We start from the raw sequence: 16,796 nt of genomic DNA on the forward strand, positions 1-16,796 counted from the left end.
AATCCTGGGTTTTTCCTGGTTTGGATGTCGTAGTTATATGGCACCACACCGCAACAGTCCACTAAGCCTGGTTGTGATTAATATTTTAGACGATAACGCCGGCTATGTCTGGGTTAGTTCTGGTATTTGCAATCATCAGGCTCATACTTTCGCATTTTTCGCATACTTGTTGGTCAGATCCTGGGTTTTTTCCGGTTTTGATAACGTAGTAATGTGGTACCACACCGAAACAGTCAATTAAACCTGGTTGTGATAAATATTTTCAATGATAACGCCGGTTATGTCGGGGTTAGTTCTGGTATTTGCAACCATCAGGCTCATACTTTCGCATTTTTCGCATACTTGTTGGTCAGATCCTGGGTTTTTTCTGGTTTGGATAACGTAGTAATGTGGTACCACACCGAAACAGTCAATTAAACCTGGTTGTGATAAATATTTTAAATGATAACGCCGGTTATGTCTGGGTTAGTTCTGATATTTGCAATCATCAGGCTCATACTTTCGCATTTTTCGCATACTTGTTGGTCAGATCCTGGGTTTTTTCTGGTTTGGATCAGGTAGTAATGTGGTACCACAACGAAACAGTTCATTAAACCTGGTTGTGATATATATTTTAGATGATAACGCCGGTTATGTCTGGGTTAGTTCTGTTATTTGCAATCATAAGTCTCATACTTTCGCATTTGTCGCATACTTGTTGGTCAGACACTGGGTTTTTCTGGTTTTGACCACGTAGTAATGTGGTACCACACCGAAACAGTCAATAATACCTGATTGTGATTAATATTTTAGAGGATAACGCCGGTTATGTCTGGGTTAATTCTGGTATTTGCAACCATCAGGCTCATACTTTCGCATTTTTCGCATACTTGCTGGTCAGACCCTGGGTTCTTTCTGGTTTGGATCACGTAGTAATGTGGTACCACACCGAAACAGTCAATTAAACCTGATTGTGATTAATATTTTAGATGATATCGCCGGTTATGTCTGGGTTAGTTCTGGTATTTCCAGTCATCAGTCTCACACTTTCGCATACTCGTTGGTCAGACACTGGGTTTTTCTGCTTTGGATCACGTAGTAAGGTGGTACTACACCGAAACAGTCAATTAAACCTGATTGTGATTAATATTTTAGAAGATAACGCCGGTTATGTCTGTGTTAGATCTGGTATTTGCAATCATCAGGCTCATACTTTCGCATTTGTCACATACTTGTTGCTCAGTCGCTGGATTTTTCTGGTTTGGATCCCGTAGTAATGTGGTACCACACCGAAACAGTCAATTAAACCTGATTGTGATTAATATTTTAGAAGATAACGCCGGTTATGTCTGTGTTAGATCTGGTATTTGCAATCATCAGGCTCATACTTTCGCATTTTTCGCATACTTGTTGGTCAGATCCTGCGTTTTTCCGGTTTGGAGCACGTAGTAATGTGGTACCACACCGAAACAGTTCATTAAACCTGGTTGTGATAAATATTTTGGAGGATAACGCTGGTTATGTCTGGGTTAGTTCTGGTATTTGCAACCATCAGACTCATACTTTCCCATTTATCGCTTACTTGTTGGTCGGATCCTGGGTTTTTTCTGGTTTGGATCACGTAGTAATGTGGTACCACACCGAAACAGTCAATTAAACCTGGTTGTGATAAATATTTTAGATGATATCGCCGGTTATGTCTGGGTTAGTTCTGGTATTTCCAATCATCAGTCTCACACTTTCGCATACTCGTTGCTCAGTCACTGGATTTTTCTGGTTTGGATCCCGTAGTAATGTGGTACCACACCGAAACAGTCAATTAAACGTGGTTATGATAAATATTTTAGATGATAACGCCGGTTATGTCTGGGTTAGTTTTGTTATTTGCAATCATCAGTCTCATACTTTCGCATTTGTCGCATACTCGTTAGTCAGACACTGGGTTTTTCTGCTTTGGATCACGTAGTAATGTGACACCACACCGAAACAGTCAATTAAACCTGATTGTGATTAATATTTTAGAAGATAACGCCGGTTATGTCTGTGTTAGATCTGGTATTTGCAACCATCAGGCTCATACTTTCGCATTTGTCACATACTTGTTGCTCAGTCACTGGATTTTTCTGGTTTGGATCCCGTAGTAATGTGGTACCACACCGAAACAGTCAATTAAACCTGATTGTGATTAATATTTTAGAAGATAACGCCGGTTATGTCTGCGTTAGATCTGGTATTTGCAATCATCAGGCTCATACTTTCGCATTTTTCGCATACTTGCTGGTCAGACCCTGGGTTTTTTCTGGTTTGGAACACGTAGTAATGTGGTACCACACCGAAACAGTCAATTAAACCTGGTTGTGATAAATATTTTAGATGATATCGCCGGTTATGTCTGGGTTAGTTCTGGTATTTCCAATCATCAGTCTCACACTTTCGCATACTCGTTGCTCAGTCACTGGATTTTTCTGGTTTGGATCCCGTAGTAATGTGGTACCACACCGAAACAGTCAATTAAACGTGGTTATGATAAATATTTTAGATGATAACGCCGGGTATGTCTGGGTTAGTTTTGTTATTTGCAATCATCAGTCTCATACTTTCGCATTTGTCGCATACTCGTTAGTCAGACACTGGGTTTTTCTGCTTTGGATCACGTAGTAATGTGGTACCACACCGAAACAGTCAATTAAACCTGGTTGTGATAAATATTTTAGATGATAACGCCGGTTATGTCTGGGATAGTTCTGGTATTTGCAATCGTCAGGCTCATACTTTCGCATTTGTCACATACTTGTTGCTCAGTCACTGGATTTTTCTGGCTTAGATCCCGTAGTAATGTGGTACCACACCGAAACAGTCAATGAAACCTGATTGTGATTAATATTTTAGAAGATAACGCCGGTTATGTCTGTGTTAGATCTGGTATTTGCAATGATCAGGCTCATACTTTCGCATTTGTCACATACTTGTTGCTCAGTCACTGGATTTTTCTGGCTTAGATCCCGTAGTAATGTGGTACCACACCGAAACAGTCAATTAAACCTGATTGTGATTAATATTTTAGAAGATAACGCCGGTTATGTCTCTGTTAGATCTGGGATTTGCAATCATCAGGCTCATACTTTCGCATTTTTCGCATACTTGTTGGTAAGATCCTGCGTTTTTCCGGTTTGGATCACGTAGTAATGTGGTACCACACCGAAACAGTCAATTAAACCTGGTTGTGATTAATATTTTAGAGGAAAACGCCGGCTACGTCTGTGTTAGTTCTGGTATTTGCAATCATCAGGCTCATACTTTCGCATTTTTCGCATACTTGTTGGTCAGATCCTGGGTTTTCTCTGGTTTGGATCACGTAATAATGTGGTACCACACCGAAGCAGTCAATTAAACCTCGTTGTGATAAATATTTTAGATGATAACGCCGGTTATGTCTGGGTTAGTTCTGGTATTTGCAATCATCAGGCTCATACTACCGCATTTTTAGCATACTTGTTGGTCAGATGCTGGGTTTTTTCTGGTTTGGATGACGTAGTAATGTGGTACCACACCGAAACAGTCAATTAAGCCTTATTGTGATTAATATTTTAGAGGATAACGCCGGTTATGTCTGGGTTAGTTCTGGTATTTGCAATCATCAGGCTCATACTTTCGCATTTTTCGCATACTTGTTGGTCAGAACGTGGGTTTTTTTCTGGTTTGGATCACGTAGTAATGTGGTACCACACCGAAACAGTCAATTAAACCTGGTTGTGATAAATATTTTAGATGATAACGCCGGTTATGTCTGGGTTAGTTCTGGTATTTCCAATCATCAGTCTCACACTTTCGCATACTCGTTGGTCAGACACTGGGTTTTTCTGCTTTGGATCACGTAGTAATGTGGTACCACACCGAAACAGTCAATTAAACCTGGTTGTGATAAATATTTTAGATGATAACGCCGGTTATGTCTGGGTTAGTTCTGGTATTTGCAATCATCAGGCTCAAACTATCGCTTTTTTCGCATACTTGTTGGTCAGATCGTGGGTTTTTTTCTGGATTGGATCACGTAGTATTGTGGTACCACACCGAAACAGTCAATTAAAGCTGGTTGCGATAAATATTTTAGATGATAACGCCGGTTATGTCTGGGTTAGTTCTGGTATTTCCAATCATCAGTCTCAAAACTATCGCTTTTTTCGCATACATGTTGGTCAGATCCTGGGTTTTTCCTGGTTTGGATGTCGTAGTAATATGGCACCACACCGAAACAGTCCACTAAGCCTGGTTGTGATTAATATTTTAGACGATAACGCCGGTTATGTCTGGGTTAGTTCTGGTATTTGCAATCATCAGGCTCATACTTTCGCATTTTTCGCATACTTGTCGGTCAGATCCTGGGTTTTTTCTGGTTTTGATCACGTAGTAATGTGGTACCACACCGAAACAGTCAATTAAGCCTGATTGTGATTAATATTTTAGAGGATAACGCCGGTTATGTCTGGGTTAGTTCTGGTATTTGCAATCATCAGGCTCATACTTTCGCATTTTTCGCATACTTGTTGGTCAGATCCTGGGTTTTTTCTGGTTTGGATCACGTAGTAATGTGGTACCACACCGAAACAGTCAATTAAACCTGGTTGTGATAAATATTTTAGAGGATAACGCCGGTTATGTCTGGGTTAGTTCTGTTATTTGCAACCATCAGACTCATACTTTCCCATTTATCGCTTACTTGTTGGTCAGATCCTGGGTTTTTTCTGGTTTGGATCACGTAGTAATGTGGTACCACACCGAAACAGTCAATTAAACCTGATTGTGATTAATATTATAGTGGATAACGCCGGTTATGTCTGGGTTAGTTCTGGTATTTGCAATCATCAGGCTGATACTTTCGCATTTTTCGCATACTTGTTGGTCAGATCCTGGGTTTTCTCTGGTTTGGATCACGTAGTAATGTGGTACCACACCGAAACAGTCAATTAAACCTCGTTGTGATAAATATTTTAGATGATAACGCCGGTTATGTCTGGGTTAGTTCTGGTATTTGCAATCATCAGGCTCATACTTCAGCATTTTTCGCATACTTGTTGGTCAGATCGTGGGTTTTTTTCTGGTTTGGATCACGTAGTAATGTGGTACCACACCGAAACAGACAATTAAACCTGGTTGTGATAAATATTTTAGATGATAACGCCGGTTATGTCTGGGTTAGTTCTGGTATTTCCAATCATCAGTCTCACACTTTCGCATACTCGTTGGTCAGATCATGGGTTTTTTCTGGTTTGGATCACGTAGTAATGTGGGACCACACCGAAACAGTCAATTAAACCTGGTTGTGATAAATATTTTATATGATAACGCCGGTTATGTCTGGGTTAGTTCTGGTATTTGCAATCATCAGGCTCACACTTTCGCATACTCGTTGGTCAGACACTGGGTTTTTCTGCTTTGGATCACGTAGTAATGTGGTACCACACCGAAACAGTCAATTAAACCTGATTGTGATTAATATTTTAGAAGATAACGCCGGTTATGTCTGTGTTAGATCTGGTATTTGCAATCATCAGGCTCATACTTTCGCATTTGTCACATACTTGTTGCTCAGTCACTGGATTTTTCTGGTTTGAATCCCGTAGTAATGTGGTACCACACCGAAACAGTCAATTAAACCTGATTGTGATTAATATTTTAGATGATAACGCCGGTTATGTCTGGGTTAGTTCTGGTATTTGCAACCATCAGGCCCATACTTTCGCATTTTTCGCATACTTGTTGGTCAGATCCTGGGTTTTTTCTGGTTTGGATCAGGTAAGAATGTGGCACCACACCGAAACAGTCAATTAAACCTGGTTGTGATAAATATTTTAGAGGATAACGCCGGTTATGTCTGGATTAGTTCTGTTATTTGCAATCATTAGTCTCATGCTTTCGCATTTGTCACATACTTGTTGCTCAGTCACTGGATTTTTCTGGTTTGGATCCCGTAGTAATGTGGTACCACACCGAAACAATCAATTAAACCTGATTGTGATTAATATTTTAGTAGATAACGCCGGTTATGTCTGTGTTAGATCTGGTATTTGCAATCATCAGGCTCATACTTTCGCATTTTTCGCATACTTGTTGGTCAGATCCTGCGTTTTTCCGGTTTGGATCACGTAGTAATGTGGTACCACACCGAAACAGTCAATTAAACGTGGTTGTGATAAATATTTTAGATGATAACGCCGGTTCCGTCTGGGTTAGTTTTGTTATTTGCAATCATCAGTCTCATACTTTCGCATTTGTCGCATACTTGTTGGTCAGACACTGGGTTTTGACCACGTAGTAATGTGGTACCACACCGAAACAGTCAATAATACCTGATTGTGATTAATATTTTAGATGATAACGCCGGTTATGTCTGGGTTAGTTCTGGTATTTCCAATCATCAGTCTCACACTTTCGCAAACTCGTTAGTCAGACACTGGGTTTTTCTGCTTTGGATCACGTAGTAATGTGGTACCACACCGAAACAGTCAATTAAACCTGGTTGTGATAAATATTTTAGATGATAACGCCGGTTATGTCTGGGTTAGTTCTGGTATTTGCAATCATCAGGCTCATACTTTCGCATTTTCCGCATACTTGATGGTCATATCCTGGGTTTTTTCTGGTTTGGATCACGTAGTAATGTGGTACCACACCGAAACAGTCAATTAAACGTGGTTGTGATAAATATTTTAGATGATAACGCCGGTTATGTCTGGGTTAGTTTTGTTATTTGCAATCATCAGTCTCATACTTTCGCATTTGTCGCATACTTGTTGGTCAGACACTGGGTTTTTCTGGTTTTGACCACGTAGTAATGTGGTACCACACCGAAACAGTCAATATTCCCTGATTGTGATTAATATTTTAGAGGATAACGCCGGTTATGACTATGTTAGATCTGGTATTTGCAACCATCAGGCTCATACTTTCGCATTTTTCGCATACTTGTTGGTCAGACCCTGGGTTTTTTCTGGTTTGGATCACGTAGTAATGTGGTACCACACCGAAACAGTCAATTAAACCTGGTTGTGATAAATATTTTAGATGATAACGCCGGTTATGTCTGGGTTAGTTCTGGTATTTCGAATCATCAGCCTCACACTTTCGCATACTCCTTGGTCAGACACTGGGTTTTTCTGCTTTGGATCACGTAGTAATGTGGTACCACACCGAAACAGTCAATTAAACCTGATTGTGATTAATATTTTAGAGGATAACGCCGGTTATGTCTGTGTTAGATCTGGCATTTGCAATCATCAGGCTCATACTTTCGCATTTGTCACATACTTGTTGCTCAGTCACTGGATTTTTCTGGTTTGGATCCCGTAGTAATGTGGTACCACACCGAAACAGTCAATTAAACCTGATTGTGATTAATATTTTAGATGATAACGCCGGCTATGTCTGGGTTAGTTCTGGTATTTGCAACCATCAGGCCCATACTTTCGCATTTTTCGCATACTTGTTGGTCAGATCCTGGGTTTTTTCTGGTTTGGATCAGGTAAGAATGTGGAACCACACCGAAACAGTCAATTAAACCTGGTTGTGATAAATATTTTAGAGGATAACGCCGGTTATGTCTGGATTAGTTCTGTTATTTGCAATCAATAGTCTCATACTTTCGCATTTGTCACATACTTGTTGCTCAGTCACTGGATTTTTCTGGTTTGGATCCCGTAGTAATGTGGTACCACACCGAAACAGTCAATTAAACCTGATTGTGATTAATATTTTAGAAGATAACGCCGGTTATGTCTGTGTTAGATCTGGTATTTGCAATCATCAGGCTCATACTTTCGCATTTTTCGCATACTTGTTGGTCAGATCCTGCGTTTTTCCGGTTTGGATCACGTAGTAATGTGGTACCGCACCGAAACAGTCAATTACACGTGGTTGTGATAAATATTTTAGATGATCACGCCGGTTCCGCCTGGGTTAGTTTTGTTATTTGCAATCATCAGTCTCATACTTTCGCATTTGTCGCATACTTGTTGGTCAGACACTGGGTTTTGACCACGTAGTAATGTGGTACCACACCGAAACAGTCAATAATACCTGATTGTGATTAATATTTTAGATGATAACGCCGGTTACGTCTGGGTTAGTTCTGGTATTTCCAATTATCAGTCTCATACTTTCGCATTTGTCACATACTTGTTGCTCAGTCACTGGATTTTTCTGGTTTGGATCCCGTAGTAATGTGGTACCACACAGAAACAGTCCACTAAGCCTGGTTGTGATTAATATTTTAGACGATAACGCCGGTTATGTCTGGGTTAGTTCTGGTATTTGCAATCATCAGGCTCATACTTTCGCATTTTTCTCATACTTGTTGGTCAGATCCTCGGTTTTTTCTGGTTTGGATCACGTAGTAATGTGGTACCACACCGAAACAGTTCATTAAACCTGGTTGTGATAAATATTTTGGAGGATAACGCCGGTTATGTCTGGGTTAGTTCTGGTATTTGAAATCATCAGTCTCATACTTTCGCATTTGTCGCATACTTGTTGGTCAGATCATGGGTTTTTTCTGGTTTGGATCACGTAGTAATGTGGGACCACACCGAAACAGTCAATAATACCTGATTGTGATTAATATTTTAGACGATAACGCCGGTTATGTCTGGGTTAGTTCTGGTATTTGCAATCATCAGGCTCATACTTTCGCATTTTTCGCAAACTTGTTGGTCAGATCATGGGTTTTTTCTGGTTTGGATCACGTAGTAATGTGGGACCACACCGAAACAGTCAATAATACCTGATTGTGATTAATATTTTAGATGATAACGCCGGTTACGTCTGGGTTAGTTCTGGTATTTCCAATTATCAGTCTCACACTTTCGCATACTCGGTAGTCAGACACTGGGTTTTTCTGCTTTGGATCACGTAGTAATGTGGTACCACACCGAAACAGTCAATTAAACCTGGTTGTGATAAATATTTTAGATGATAACGCCGGTTATGTCTGGATTAGTTCTGGTATTTGCAATCATCAGGCTCATACTTTCGCATTTTCCGCATACTTGATGGTCATATCCTGGGTTTTTTCTGATTTGGATCGCGTAGTAATGTGGTACCACACCGAAACAGTCAATTAAACGTGGTTGTGATAAATATTTTAGATGATAACGCCGGTTATGTCTGGGTTAGTTTTGTTATTTGCAATCATCAGTCTCATACTTTCGCATTTGTCGCATACTTGTTGGTCAGACACTGGGTTTTTTCTGGTTTGAATCACGTAGTAATGTGGTACCACACCGAAACAGTCAATTAAATCTGATTGTGATTAATATTTTAGAAGATAACGCCGGTTATGTCTGTGTTAGATCTGGTATTTGCAATCATCAGGCTCATACTTTCGCATTTTTCGCATACTTGTTGGTCAGATCCTGCGTTTTTCCGGTTTGGATCACGTAGTAATGTGGTACCGCACCGAAACAGTCAATTACACGTGGTTGTGATAAATATTTTAGATGATAACGCCGGTTATGTCTGGGTTAGTTTTGTTATTTGCAATCATCAGTCTCACACTTTCGCATTTGTCGCATACTTGTTGGTCAGACACTGGGTTTTTCTGGTTTTGACCACGTAGTAATGTGGTACCACACCGAAACAGTCAATATTCCCTGATTGTGATTAATATTTTAGAGGATAACGCCGGTTATGACTATGTTAGATCTGGTATTTGCAACCATCAGGCTCATACTTTCGCATTTTTCGCATACTTGTTGGTCAGACCCTGGGTTTCTGGTTTGGATCACGTAGTAATGTGGTACCACACCGAAACAGTCAATTAAACCTGGTTGTGATAAATATTTTAGATGATAACGCCGGTTATGTCTGGGTTAGTTCTGGTATTTCGAATCATCAGCCTCACACTTTCGCATACTCCTTGGTCAGACACTGGGTTTTTCTGCTTTGGATCACGTAGTAATGTGGTACCACACCGAAACAGTCAATTAAACCTGATTGTGATTAATATTTTAGAGGATAACGCCGGTTATGTCTGTGTTAGATCTGGCATTTGCAATCATCAGGCTCATACTTTCGCATTTGTCACATACTTGTTGCTCAGTCACTGGATTTTTCTGGTTTGGATCCCGTAGTAATGTGGTACCACACCGAAACAGTCAATTAAACCTGATTGTGATTAATATTTTAGATGATAACGCCGGCTATGTCTGGGTTAGTTCTGGTATTTGCAACCATCAGGCCCATACTTTCGCATTTTTCGCATACTTGTTGGTCAGATCCTGGGTTTTTTCTGGTTTGGATCAGGTAAGAATGTGGAACCACACCGAAACAGTCAATTAAACCTGGTTGTGATAAATATTTTAGAGGATAACGCCGGTTATGTCTGGATTAGTTCTGTTATTTGCAATCAATAGTCTCATACTTTCGCATTTGTCACATACTTGTTGCTCAGTCACTGGATTTTTCTGGTTTGGATCCCGTAGTAATGTGGTACCACACCGAAACAGTCAATTAAACCTGATTGTGATTAATATTTTAGAAGATAACGCCGGTTATGTCTGTGTTAGATCTGGCATTTGCAATCATCAGGCTCATACTTTCGCATTTTTCGCATACTTGTTGGTCAGATCCTGCGTTTTTCCGGTTTGGATCACGTAGTAATGTGGTACCGCACCGAAACAGTCAATTACACGTGGTTGTGATAAATATTTTAGATGATCACGCCGGTTCCGCCTGGGTTAGTTTTGTTATTTGCAATCATCAGTCTCATACTTTCGCATTTGTCGCATACTTGTTGGTCAGACACTGGGTTTTGACCACGTAGTAATGTGGTACCACACCGAAACAGTCAATAATACCTGATTGTGATTAATATTTTAGATGATAACGCCGGTTACGTCTGGGTTAGTTCTGGTATTTCCAATTATCAGTCTCATACTTTCGCATTTGTCACATACTTGTTGCTCAGTCACTGGATTTTTCTGGTTTGGATCCCGTAGTAATGTGGTACCACACAGAAACAGTCCACTAAGCCTGGTTGTGATTAATATTTTAGACGATAACGCCGGTTATGTCTGGGTTAGTTCTGGTATTTGCAATCATCAGGCTCATACTTTCGCATTTTTCTCATACTTGTTGGTCAGATCCTCGGTTTTTTCTGGTTTGGATCACGTAGTAATGTGGTACCACACCGAAACAGTTCATTAAACCTGGTTGTGATAAATATTTTGGAGGATAACGCCGGTTATGTCTGGGTTAGTTCTGGTATTTGAAATCATCAGTCTCATACTTTCGCATTTGTCGCATACTTGTTGGTCAGATCATGGGTTTTTTCTGGTTTGGATCACGTAGTAATGTGGGACCACACCGAAACAGTCAATAATACCTGATTGTGATTAATATTTTAGACGATAACGCCGGTTATGTCTGGGTTAGTTCTGGTATTTGCAATCATCAGGCTCATACTTTCGCATTTTTCGCATACTTGTTGGTCAGATCATGGGTTTTTTCTGGTTTGGATCACGTAGTAATGTGGGACCACACCGAAACAGTCAATAATACCTGATTGTGATTAATATTTTAGATGATAACGCCGGTTACGTCTGGGTTAGTTCTGGTATTTCCAATTATCAGTCTCACACTTTCGCATACTCGGTAGTCAGACACTGGGTTTTTCTGCTTTGGATCACGAAGTAATGTGGTACCACACCGAAACAGTCAATTAAACCTGGTTGTGATAAATATTTTAGACGATAACGCCGGTTATGTCTGGGTTAGTTCTGGTATTTGCAATCATCAGGCTCATACTTTCGCATTTTTCTCATACTTGTTGGTCAGATCCTCGGTTTTTTCTGGTTTGGATCACGTAGTAATGTGGTACCACACCGAAACAGTTCATTAAACCTGGTTGTGATAAATATTTTGGAGGATAACGCCGGTTATGTCTGGGTTAGTTCTGGTATTTGAAATCATCAGTCTCATACTTTCGCATTTGTCGCATACTTGTTGGTCAGATCATGGGTTTTTTCTGGTTTGGATCACGTAGTAATGTGGGACCACACCGAAACAGTCAATAATACCTGATTGTGATTAATATTTTAGACGATAACGCCGGTTATGTCTGTGTTAGTTCTGGTATTTGCAATCATCAGGCTCATACTTTCGCATTTTCCGCATACTTGATGGTCATATCCTGGGCTTTTTCTGGTTTGGATCACGTAGTAATGTGGTACCACACCGAAACAGTCAATTAAACGTGGTTGTGATAAATATTTTAGATGATAACGCCGGTTATGTCTGGGTTAGTTTTGTTATTTGCAATCATCAGTCTCATACTTTCGCATTTGTCGCATACTTGTTGGTCAGACACTGGGTTTTTTCTGGTTTGAATCACGTAGTAATGTGGTACCACACCGAAACAGTCAATTAAACCTGGTTGTGATAAATATTTTAGATGATAACGCCGGTTATGTCTGGGTTAGTTCTGGTATTTCCAATCATCAGTCTCACACTTTCGCATACTCCTTGGTCAGACACTGGGTTTTTCTGCTTTGGATCACGTAGTAATGTGGTACCACACCGAAACAGTCAATTAAACCTGATTGTGATTTATATTTTAGAAGGTAACGCCGGTTATGACTGTGTTAGATCTGGTATTTGCAATCATCAGGCTCATACTTTCGCATTTGTCACATACTTGTTGCTCAGCCACTGGATTTTTCTGGTTTGGATCCCGTAGTTATGTGGTACCACACCGAAACAGTCAATTAAACCTGATTGTGATTAATATTTTAGATGATAACGCCGGTTATGTCTGGGTTAGTACTGGTATTTGCAACCATCAGGCCCATACTTTCGCATTTTTTGCATACTTGTTGGTCAGATCCTGGGTTTTTTCTGGTTTGGATCAGGTAAGAATGTGGCACCACACCGAAACAGTCAATTAAACCTGGTTGTGATAAATATTTTAGAGGATAACGCCGGTTATGTCTGGATTAGTTCTGTTATTTGCAATCATTAGTCTCATACTTTCGCATTTGTCACATACTTGTTGCTCAGTCACTGGATTTTTCTGGTTTGGATCCCGTAGTAATGTGGTACCACACCGAAACAGTCAATTAAAGCTGATTGTGATTAATATTTTAGAAGATAACGCCGGTTACGTCTGGGTTAGTTCTGGTATTTCCAATTATCAGTCTCATACTATCGCATTTGTCACATACTTGTTGCTCAGTCACTGGATTTTTCAGGTTTGGATCCCGTAGTAATGTGGTACCACACCGAAACAGTCAATTAAACCTGGTTGTGATAAATATTTTAGATGATAACGCCGGTTATGTCTGGGTTAGTTCTGGTATTTGCAATCATCAGGCTCATACATTCGCATTTTTCGCATACTTGTTGGTCAGATCCTGGGTTTTTTCTGGTTTGGATCACGTAGTAATGTGGTACCACACCGAAACAGTCAATTAAACGTGGTTGTGATAAATATTTTAGATGATAACGCCGGTTCCGTCTGGGTTAGTTATGTTATTTGCAATCATCAGTCTCATACTTTCGCATTTGTCGCATACTTGTTGGTCAGATCCTGCGTTCTTCCGGTTTGGATCACGTAGTAATGTGGTACCCCACCGAAACAGTCAATTAAACGTGGTTGTGATAAATATTTTAGATGATAACGCCGGTTCCGCCTGGGTTAGTTTTGGTATTTGCAATCATCAGTCTCATACTTTCGCATTTGTCGCATACTTGTTGGTCAGACACTGGGTTTTGGCCACGTAGTAATGTGGTACCACACCGAAACAGTCAATAATACCTGATTGTGATTAATATTTTAGATGATAACGCCGGTTACGTCTGGGTTAGTTCTGGTATTTCCAATTATCAGTCTCATACTATCGCATTTGTCACATACTTGTTGCTCAGTCACTGGATTTTTCTGGTTTGGATCCCGTAGTAATGTGGTACCACACCGAAACAGTCCACTAAGCCTGGTTGTGATTAATATTTTAGACGATAACGCCGGTTATGTCTGGGTTAGTTCTGGTATTTGCAATCATCAGGCTCATACATTCGCATTTTTCGCATACTTGTTGGTCAGATCATGGGTTTTTTCTGGTTTGGATCACGTAGTAATGTGGGACCACACCGAAACAGTCAATTAAACCTGGTTGTGATAAATATTTTAAATGATAACGCCGGTTATGTCTGGGTTAGTTCTGGTATTTGCAATCATCAGGCTCATACTTTCACATTTTCCGCACACTTGATGGTCATATCCTGTGTTTTTCCTGGTTTGGATCACGTAGTAATGTGGTACCACACCGAAACAGTCAATTAAACGTGGCTGTGATAAATATTTTAGATGATAACGCCGGTTATGTCTGGGTTAGTTTTGTTATTTGCAATCATCAGTCTCATACTTTCGCATTTGTCGCATACTTGCTGGTCAGACACTGGGTTTTGACCACGTAGTAATGTGGTACCACACCGAAACAGTCAATTAAACCTGGTTGTGATAAATATTTTAGAGGATAACGCCGGTTATGTCTGGATTAGTTCTGTTATTTGCAATCATTAGTCTCATACTTTCGCATTTGTCACATACTTGTTGCTCAGTCACTGGATTTTTCTGGTTTGGATCCCGTAGTAATGTGGTACCACACCGAAACAGTCAATTAAACCTGATTGTGATTAATATTTTAGAAGATAACGCCGGTTATGTCTGTGTTAGATCTGGTATTTGCAATCATCAGGCTCATACTTTCGCATTTTTCGCATACTTGTTGGTCAGATCCTGCGTTTTTCCGGTTTGGATCACGTAGTAATGTGGTACCGCACCGAAACAGTCAATTAAACGTGGTTGTGATAAATATTTTAGATGATAACGCCGGTTCCGCCTGGGTTAGTTTTGTTATTTGCAATCATCAGTCTCATACTTTCGCATTTGTCGCATACTTGTTGGTCAGACACTGGGTTTTGACCACGTAGTAATGTGGTACCACACCGAAACAGTCAATAATACCTGATTGTGATTAATATTTTAGATGATAACGCCGGTTACGTCTGGGTTAGTTCTGGTATTTCCAATTATCAGTCTCATACTTTCGCATTTGTCACATACTTGTTGCTCAGTCACTGGATTTTTCTGGTTTGGATCCCGTAGTAATGTGGTACCACACCGAAACAGTCCACTAAACCTGGTTGTGATTAATATTTTAGACGATAGCGCCGGTTATGTCTGGGTTAGTTCTGGTATTTGCAATCATCAGGCTCATACTTTCGCATTTTTCGCATACTTGTTGGTCAGATCATGGGTTTTTTCTGGTTTGGATCACGTAGTAATGTGGGACCACACCGAAACAGTCAATTAAACCTGGTTGTGATAAATATTTTAAATGATAACGCCGGTTATGTCTGGGTTAGTTCTGGTATTTGCAATCATCAGGCTCATACTTTCGCATTTTTCGCATACTTGTTGGTCAGATCCTGGGTTTTTTCTGGTTTGGATCACGTAGTAATGTGGTACCACACCGAAACAGTCAATTAAACGTGGTTGTGATAAATATTTTAGATGATAACGCCGGTTCCGTCTGGGTTAGTTTTGTTATTTGCAATCATCAGTCTCATACTTTCGCATTTGTCGCATACTTGTTGGTCAGACACTGGGTTTTGACCACGTAGTAATGTGGTACCACACCGAAACAGTCAATAATACCTGATTGTGATTAATATTTTAGATGATAACGCCGGTTACGTCTGGGTTAGTTCTGGTATTTCCAATTATCAGTCCCACACTTTCGCATACTCGTTAGTCAGACACTGGGTTTTTCTGCTTTGGATCACGTAGTAATGTGGTACCACACCGAAACAGTCAATTAAACCCGGTTGTGATAAATATTTTAGATGATAACGCCGGTTATGTCTGGGTTAGTTCTGGTATTTGCAATCATCAGGCTCATACTTTCGCATTTTCCGCATACTTGATGGTCATATCCTGGGTTTTTTCTGGTTTGGATCACGTAGTAATGTGGTACCACACCGAAACAGTCAATTAAACGTGGTTGTAATAAATATTTTAGATGATAACGCCGGTTATGTCTGGGTTAGTTTTGTTATTTGCAATCATCAGTCTCATACTTTCGCATTTGTCGCATACTTGTTGGTCAGACACTGGGTTTTTTCTGGTTTGGATCACGTAGTAATGTGGTACCACACCGAAACAGTCAATTAAACCTGTTTGTGATAAATATTTTAGATGATAACGCCGGTTATGTCTGGGTCAGTTCTGGTATTTCCAATCATCAGTCTCACACTTTCGCATACTCCTTGGTCAGACACTGGGTTTTTCTGCTTTGGATCACGTAGTAATGTGGTACCACACCGAAACAGTCAATTAAACCTGATTGTGATTTATGTTTTAGAAGATAACGCCGGTTATGACTGTGTTAGATCTGGTATTTGCAATCATCAGGCTCATACTTTCGCATTTGTCACATACTTGTTGCTCAGTCACTGGATTTTTCTGGTTTGGATCCCGTAGTAATGTGGTACCACACCGAAACAGTCAATTAAACCTGATTGTGATTAATATTTTAGATGATAACGCAGGTTATGTCTGGGTTAGTTCTGGTATTTGCAACCATCAGGCCCATACTTTCGCATTTTTCGCATACTTGTTGGTCAGATCCTGGGTTTTTTCTGGTTTGGATCAGGTAAGAATGTGGCACCACACCGAAACAGTCAATTAAACCTGGTTGTGATAAATATTTTAGAGGATAACGCCGGTTATGTCTGGATTAGTTCTGTTATTTGCAATCATTAGT

The sequence above is a fragment of the Colletes latitarsis genome, unplaced genomic scaffold (genome assembly GCF_051014445.1).
Source record: "Colletes latitarsis isolate SP2378_abdomen unplaced genomic scaffold, iyColLati1 scaffold0002, whole genome shotgun sequence".
Lineage (NCBI taxonomy): Eukaryota > Metazoa > Arthropoda > Insecta > Hymenoptera > Colletidae > Colletes > Colletes latitarsis.